This window comes from Eubalaena glacialis, chromosome 1, assembly GCF_028564815.1.
Source record: "Eubalaena glacialis isolate mEubGla1 chromosome 1, mEubGla1.1.hap2.+ XY, whole genome shotgun sequence".
Classification (NCBI taxonomy): domain Eukaryota; kingdom Metazoa; phylum Chordata; class Mammalia; order Artiodactyla; family Balaenidae; genus Eubalaena; species Eubalaena glacialis.
In genome coordinates this window covers 157369101-157377990 of record NC_083716.1, presented here as the reverse complement: position 1 = coordinate 157377990, position 8890 = coordinate 157369101, and the positions used below count along the sequence as shown (strand labels likewise).

Here is an 8890-nt window from a genome sequence, read left to right as displayed (position 1 = left end):
GAGAGACCTGGGCAGGAACTTGAGAGCACAGACATTTCTCTCAGCCCTGCTTGGCTAAGTCTTCACCAATTTTCATTTTTTTGGGGGGGGGGAGGGGTGGGCGTTAACCATGAGTTTTTCTTTCTCACAGAACAAGCTGGTGGGCAGGGTCCCAAGAGTGAGCAGCTCTGCAGGCCCTTCCGTCTCGGTTATGTCCGGGATGTGTTCCCGCACATCTACTAAGTGGCGGTCACACCTTAACACTCCCATCCTTACTCCTCCAAAAGCCCCAAACTCAGGCAGGTAAGGGAGCCCTGTCTCCACAACCCCCGCCACTCACCCCCGGCCTCCTCTTAAACCTTATTGACCGGATCAGGGTCACGTGGCCAGACGTCAACTCTGCTGAGGGGTCAGAGGGGACTAGGAGCCACCACGCCTCCCCATCCAGGCCCAAGCCAACATGATGGCTCAGCAGGCCCAGGAGGGTTAGGAGTTCGCACCTTCCTCCCCCGCCTCCGGCAGGATCTCCGGGCTGCCGTTCGGTCCGCCTGCGGGCCCGTGTCCTGGGGGGGCGGCGGAGCTGGTGGCGCACGGGTACGGGACAGCGGCAGTGGGGAGTCTGGAGCGAGAGCCTGTGGTGCTCTGAGGACGGCCCAGACCTAGGACCTCCTGCACGTGGTGGGGCAGCTCACCGAGGGCTGGGGGTCAGGGAGCGAGAAGTCAGAGGTCTGATGGGGCCTGGGGGCTATCGTGAGGGGTCAGGGACTCACCGGGCAGGTTGTCGGCGGCGAGTAGGGCGCCTCGGCCAGTGTCGGCACGTCCTCCAAGCTCAGCTTCGTGGTCAGCTAGTCCGTGTGCTTGAGGATCTCGCTGGAGCCGAAGCCGGAAGGCATGAGGTGTCCCGCTCCACGTCCAGGACGGCACAGGCCACCAGCAGGTGCAGACGGGCCAGGGCGCCCTGTCCACAGCGCCTCCCACGGCCGAAGGACTTCCGGGAAGGGGCATTCCCTCTTGACCCAGAGGAGCAGCCACCGGAAGCAGAAACAGAGAGAGCCGGAGTCGGGGGAGCGGGGGTGGGGGGCGGTCCGGAAAGTCTCAGAGCGGCGGGTGCAGCATCTTCAGGAGCAGCAGGAGTTGCCGCGTCATTATCTCCTCAGAGTTCCGGAGCACGAGCTCCGTGACGCCCCCAAAACAGCGGAAGGCATCCACCCCGTCCTGAGAGCTGTAGCGGATCGGGAAGAGAAGGTCACTCCTGCCCTGGACGTAGCCGAGCTCGTCATGGTACAGGCAGTCGGGGAGGAGGATGTCGTTCAGCAGGCCCAGCCCTGGGTTCTCGCGACCCTCGAAGAATTTGTTGGTCCTATGAGAGCGGCTCTCGCTCTCGTCTCTGGCCATGAGGCTGCGGTATCCATGCGGCGGTGAGTTCCTCCGCCCGTGCCCGGGCCTCACGGATTTCCACGGCAGCTTCAGGTGGAAATCTTCGTCGGTTTCCTTGCGCATGTGGGCCTTGCGCTCCCTGGCAGAGCCCTCCCAGCTGAGGTAGCGCAGGAGGAACCGCCAAGCCTGGCGCCGTAGGCTGGGGCTCAGACCTTGGGGGACCCGCCCCCACTCCGCCCGCCGGCCCTGCCCAGCCCTCCCCGAGGGGGTACTCGGCTCCTCACTCCTGAGAAGAGCCGGGGTCTCAGCTCAGGGACCTGCTGCAGGAGGCCCTTGGAGCACACGCCGTGGGCCCACTCCTCCGCTGTGACCGGAGGCGTCCGCTCCACAGCGGCCGCGGCCCCAGCTCCACACCGGAAGTGACCTGCAACCCAGGTTGGGCGCGTATTCAGAGGCCGGAAGAGGCTCGCTGGAGGCCCCGTCCAGGTGTGGCTGCAGGTCTCCCCTGAAGAGGTTGGTCACGTGGGAGAAGCCGCTGAAGGTGGTGCAGTAGGAATCCTGGAGGAAGCGAGACACCACGTGGGAACTGTCCTGCTCAAAGAGCTGGAGGTGGTGGAAGGAGTTGGAGAGGGCCGGGGAGGCGTAGGGGGAGATGAGGTGGAGGTGGAGGTTCTGTGGGGAGCTGGCCGACAGCAGGTGGCGGCTGAAGACACAGAGCAGGGCGCTGGTGCCCCACGGTGGACATGCAGGGCAGGCGGGGAACCTGTGGCCTGCGTGACCAGGACCAGGCAGGCCCAGCTGAGGCCGGACTTTGAACGGCGGATGGCCTTGAGCTCCCCCAGACTTACTCACTACGAAGACCAGGGAGCCCCTGCGGGAGCTGGGCTCTGGACCTCTTGTGGCTCTGAGTGGCCGGGCCGCAGCTGACCTGTGCTGATGACTGCCCTCTGTGGGGTTCATAGCCGGGGTCAAAGGTCAGTTCCTCCTCAGAAGTGCAGGAGTCATCCCCACTGGCGTCCTTCTTGGAGAAGAGGATTTGAGTGGAATCTCCAGACTCTCTACAGGAGCCCAGTGCAGGAGGACGTCATTTGTCCTTCTCCACAACACGGATGACGCGGTCCATGAGGGAGTCCGGGTCTTGCTGCTTCTTGGTGTGCAGGTACATGCCTCTTTACCAATTTGTTAATGAGTGGAGTTGACGTGAAGGAAAAATATTTGTAGAATGAGTAGGACTGGCCGTATACTATGTTAGGTAGTTCTGGGTCAGATGCACATTATGTTTTCTTTTGTATGATTTTTGCTTAGGTTAAGTGTATAGAACACTGCCTATAGTTATTCCACAGGAAGGAGTCTATCGTTGTAGTTAATCGTTTGTAGTTTCCATGAAATCTTTAGCCTGATGCATCTCTCCTAAGAGGTACAGTTAAGATCCTGAAACTCAGTGTGGGTAGACAAGAAAAGCACACTCCTGGTGGATGGGATGGTCTTGCTGAGGTGATTTCCATGTGGTTGTGCCTCTTGAGCAATCCTGCCAAACAGAGTGTTCCAGGAGGTAGTAGGCTTTGTATTTCCAAAGCCACAGATCTGGGCATGTACAAAGCCAACTCCATGGATGCTCTTTTAAATAGCTAAACTGATTGGTACAAGAAAGTCTCCCTAGTGGTACCTCTGCATCTCCTCTATTCATATGGCTCTCTTCTTCGTCAGTTTCCCCCCACTTTTTTTTATTGTGGTAAAATGTACAAAATGTAAAATTTACCATCTTAACCATTTTTAGGTGTTCAGTTCATTGGTATTAAATACATTCATAATGTTGCGCAACCATCACCACCATCCATCTCCAAGGTTCTTTTCGTCTTCTAAAAATGGAACTCCATACCCACTAAACAATAACTCCTTATTCCTTCCCCCCTCCAGCCCCTGGGAGCTACCATTCTACTTCCTGTCTCTATGATATTTTTTTTTTTTGGTCTGGCTCTCTTCTTAATAACACTGTAACTGGTCAGGGAGACTACTGCGGGGGGTGGGGGCGAGTCAGTCTCAATATATGGAGCTGCAGGAAAAGCAACAAGGAAGAATGGGACCTGTACTCTGTCAAGCATCCAGTACAGTTAGTTGGATCACCTTGCACAAGTTCTTTAAGCACTCTGGCCTCAGTTTCCTCATTTGCAAAATGGGGACAATAACAGTACTTACCACATATGATTTTTATGAGGAAGAAGTGGATTAATACATGTAAAATACACAGAGCAGTACCTGGCACATCCTAAGCATGAAATAAATTTTAGTGATAGTGATCTCTCATTAGGATAATTGTTGCTGGTTAAATTAGCCAGTTCAAGCAGAAAATGAAGTTATAGCTGACACAGCCCTACCAGGCTGTGTGGGACTAGAGACTCAGCTGTGAGGATAGTTTGGTTGTTCCAGTTGTTCCTCTATACTATTTCATGTTTATGTCAGCTTTTTCATTTTGTATAGACTTGCAATATTATTTTCTGTTGAAAGCACCCTATGGCAATGTGAAGGATACAGATAAATCAGCACTTCTCATGTGGAAGGGAACCCATGAGTTCATCACTGAGATTAACGGTCATGTTAGTGACGATATAATTGCCTAGAAAATTTTGGCTGTTACCAGAGAAAGTATCCAAGGAGCTGAGCTATTATTAAATTGCTATTATAGAAATTGATATTTTCTTTTTTTTAATATCTTTATTGGAATATAATTGCTTTACAATGTTGTGTTAGTTTCTGCTGTACAATAAAGTGAATCAGCTATATGTATACATATATACTCACATACCCACCCTCTTGAACCTCCCTCCCACCCTCCCTATCCACCCCTCTAGGTCGTCATAAAGCATAGAGCTGATCTCCCTGTGCTATGCAGCAGCTTCCCACTAGCCATCCATTTTACATTTGGTAGTGTATATATGTCAGTGCTACTCTCTCACGTCGTCCCAGCTTCCCCATCCCACACTGTGTCCTCAAGTCCGTTCTCTATGTCTGCATCTTTATTCCTGCCCTGCCACTATGTTCATTAGTACAGGTTTTTTAGATTCCATATATATGCATTAGCATAAGGTATTTGTTTTTCTCTTTCTGACTTACTTCACTCAGTATGAGAGACTTTAGGTCCATCCACCTCATTGCAAATAACTTAATTTCATTCCTTTTATGGCTGAGTAATATTCCATTGTATATATGAGTCACATCATCTTTATCCATTCATCTGTCGATGAACATTTAGGTTGCTTCTATGTCTTGGTTATTGTAAATAGTGCTGCAGTGAACATTGTGATACATGTATCTTTTTGAATTATGGTTTTCTCAGGGTATATGCCCAGTGGTGGGATTGGTGGGTCATATGGTAGTTCTGTTTTTAGTATTTTAAGGAACCTCCATACTGTTCTCCATAGTGGCTGTATCAATTTACATTCCCACCAACAGTGCAAGAGGGTTCCCTTTTCTCCACACCTTCTCCAGCATTTATTGTTTCTAGATTTTTTGATGATGGCCATTCTGACTGGTGTGAGGTGATACCTCATTGTAGTTTTGCTTTGCATTTCTCTAATGATTTGTGATGTTGAGCATCTTTTCATGTGTTTGTTGGCCATCTGTGTGGCTTCTTGGGAGAATAGTCTATTTAGGTCTTCTGCCCATTTTTGGATTGGGTTGTTTGTTTTTTTGATATTGACCTGCATGAGCTTCTTGTATATTTTGCAGATTAATCCTTTGTCAGTTGCTTCATGTGCAAATATTTGCTCCCATTCTGAGGGTTGTCTTTTCATCTTGTTTATAGTTTCCTTTCCTGTGCAAAAGCTTTTAAGTTTCTTTAGGTCCAATTTGTTTATTTTTGTTTTTATTTCCATTACTCTAGGAGGTGGGTCAAAAAGGATCTTGCTATGATTTATGTCATAGAGTGTTCTGCCTATGTTTTCCTCTAAGAGTTTTATAGTGACTGGCCTTACATTTAGGTCTTTAATCCATTTTGAGTTTATTTTTATGTATGGTGTTAGGGAGTGTTCTAATTTCATTCTTTTACATGTAGTTGTCCAGTTTTCCAAGCTCTACTTATTGAAGAGGCTGTCTTTTCTCCATTGTATATTCTTGCTTCCTTTGTCAAAGATAAGGTGACCATATGTGCATGGGTTTACCTCTGGGCTTTCTATCCTGTTCCATTGATCTATGTTTCTGTTTTTGTGCCAGTACCATACTGCCGTGATTACTGTAGCTTTGTAGTATAGTCTGCAGTCAGGGAGCCTGATTCCTCCAGCTCCGTTTTTCTTTCTCAAGATTGCTTTGGCTGTTCGGGGTTTTTTGTGATTCCATACAAATTGTAAAATTTCTTGTTGTACTTCTGTGAAAAATGCTATTGGTAATTTGATAGGGATTGCATTGAATGTGTAGATTGCTTTGGGTAGTACAGTCATTTTCACAATGTTGATTCTTACAATCCGAGAACATGGTATATCTCTCCGTTTGTATCGTCTTTGATTTCTTTCATCAGTGTTTTATAGTTTTCTGTGTGCAAGTCTTTTGCCTCCTTAGGTAGGCTTATTCCTAGATATTTTATTCTTTTCGTTGCAGTGGTAAATGGGAATGTTTCCTTAATTTCTCTTTCTGATTTTTCATTGTTAGTGTATAGGAATGCAAGAGATTTCTGTGAATTAATTTTGTATCCTGCTACTTTACCAAATTCATTGATTAGCTCTAGTAGTTCCCTGGTGGCATCTTTAGGATTTTCTATGTATAGTATCATGTCATCTGCAAACAGTGACAGTTTTACTTCTTCTTTTCCAGTTTGGATTCCTTTTATTTCTTTTTCTTCTCTGATTGCCGTGGCTAAAACTCCCAAAACTGTGTTGAATAATAGTGGTGAGAGTGGGCACCCTTGTCTTATTACTGATCTTAGAGGAAATGCTTTCAGTTTTTCACCATTGAGAATGATGTTGGCTGTGGGTTTGTCATATATGGCTTTTATTATGATAAGGTAGGTTCCCTCTATGCCCACTTTATGGAGAGTTTTTACCATAAGTGGGCGTTGAATTTTGTCAGAAGCTTTTTCTGCATCTATTGAGATGATCATATGGTTTTTATCCTTCAATTTGGTTAATATCATGTATCACATTGATTGATTTGCGTATATTGAAGAATCCTTGCATTCCTGGGATAAACCCCATTTGATCATGGTGTATGATCCTTTTAATGTGCTGTTGGATTCTGTTTGCTAGTAGTTTGTTGAGGATTTTTGAATCTATGTTTATCTGTGATATTGGCCTTTAATTTTCTTTTTTTGTGACATCTTTGTCTGGTTTTGGTATCAGGGTGATGGTGCTCTCATAGAATGAGTTTGGGAGTGTTCCTCCCTCTGCTATATTTTGGAAGAGTTTTAGAAAGATCTGTGTTAGCTCTTCTCTAAATGTTTGATAGAATTTGCCTGTGAAGCCCTCTGGTCCTGGGCTTTTGTTTGTTGGAAGATTTTTAATCACAGTTTCAATTTCAGTGCTTGTGATTGGTCTGTTTATATTTTCTGTTTCTTCCTGGTTCAGTCTTGGAAGGTTGTGCTCTTCTAAGAATTTGTCCATGTCTTCCAGGTTGTCCATTTTATAGGCATATAGTTGCTTGTAGTAGTCTTTCATGATCCTTTGTATTTCTGCAGTGTCAGTTGTTGCTTCTCCTTTTTCATTTCTAATTCTGTTGATTTGAGTCTTCTCCCTTTTTTTCCTGATGAGTCTGGCTAATGGTTTATCAGTTTTGTTTATCTTCTCAATGAACCAGCTTTTTTATTGATCTTTGCTATTGTTTCCTTCATTTCTATTTCATTTATTTCTGCTCTGATCTTTATGATTTCTTTCCTTCTGCTAACTCTGTTTTTCTTTTTTTCTTTCTCTAATTGCTTTAGGTGTGAGGTTAGGTTGTTTATTTGAGACTTTTCTTGTTTCTTGAGGTAGGATTGTATTGCTATTAACTTCCCTCTTAGAACTGCTTTTGCTGCATTCCATAGGTTTTGGGTTGTTATATTTTCATTGTCATTTGTTTCTAGATATTTTTTATTTCCTCTTTGGTTTCTTCAGTAATATCTTGGTTGTTTAGTAGTATATTGTTTAGCCTCCATGTGTTTGTATTTTTTACAGTGTTTTTCCTGTAATTTGATATCTAGTCTTATAGCATTGTGGTTGGAAAAGATGCTTGATGAGATTTCAGTTTTCTTAAATTTACCAAGGCTTGATTTGTGACCCAAGATGTGATCTATCCTGGAGAATGTTCCATGTGTACTTGAGAATAAAGTGTATTCTGTTGTTTTTGGATCAAATGTTCTATAAATATCAATTAAGTCCATCTTGTTTAACGTGTCATTTAAAGCTTGTGTTTTCTTATTTATTTTCATTTTGGGTGATCTGTCCATTGGTGAAACTGGGGTGTTAAAGTCCTCTACTATTATTGTGTTATTGTCGATTTCCCTTTTTATGGCTGTTAGCATTTGCCTTATGTATTGAGGTGCTCCTATGTTGGGTGCCTAGATATTTACAATTGTTATATCTTCTTCTTGGATTGATCCCTTGATCATTATGTAGTGTCCTTCCTTGCCTCTTGTAATAGTCTTTATTTTAAAGTCTATTTTGTCTGATATGAGAATTGCTACTCCAGCTTTAGTTTGATTTCCATTTGCATGGAACATCTTTTTCCATCCCCTCACTGTCAGCCTGTATGTGTCCCTAGGTCTGAAGTGGGTCTCTTGTAGACAGCATGTATACAGGTCTTATTTTTGTATCCATTCAGCCAGTCTGTGTCTTTTGGTTGGAGCATTTAATTCATTTACATTTCAGGTAATTATTGATATGTATAATCCTATTACCATTTTCTTAATTGTTTTGGGTTTGTTTTTGTACGTCTTTTCCTTCTCTTGTGTTTCCTGCCTAGAGAAGTTTCTTTAGCATTTGTTGTAAAGCTGGTTTGGTGGTACTGAATTCTCTTAGCTTTTGCTTGTCTGTAAAGCTTTTGATTTCTCCGTTGAATCTGAATGAGATCCTTGCTGGGTAGAGTAATCTTGGTTGTAGGTTTTTCCCTTTCATCACTTTAAATATATATTGCCACTCCCTTCTGGCCTGTAGAGTTTCTGTTGAAAGATGAGCTGTTAACCTTATGGGGATTCCCTTGTATGTTATTTGTTGCTTTTCCCTTGCTGCTTTTAATACTTTTTCTTTGTGTTTAATTTTTGTTGGTTTGATTAATATGTGTCTTGGCATGTTTCTCCTTGTGTTTGTCCTGTTTGGGACTCTCTGCACTTCCTGGACTTCATTGACTTATTTCCTTTCCCAATTTAGGGAAGTCTTCGACTATAATCTCTTCAAATATTTTTTTTAGACCCTTTCTTTTTTTCTTCTTCTCTGGGACATTTATGATTTGAGTGTTGGTGTGCTTAATGTTGTCCCAGGGGTCTCTGAGACTGTCCTCCATTCTTTTTTTTTTTATATAAATTTATGATTAACTTTATTTTTGGATGCGTTGGGTCTTCGTTGCTGCACGCAGG

At 44.7% G+C, this 8890-nt stretch overlaps 1 pseudogene; it reads right to left on the bottom strand.

Annotated features, from left to right (window-relative positions):
• Positions 1 to 465: 465 nt before the first annotated feature.
• Positions 466 to 2521, bottom strand: LOC133097720 (TBC1 domain family member 17-like; annotated as a pseudogene).
• Between the last annotated feature and the right edge of the window lie 6369 nt (positions 2522 to 8890).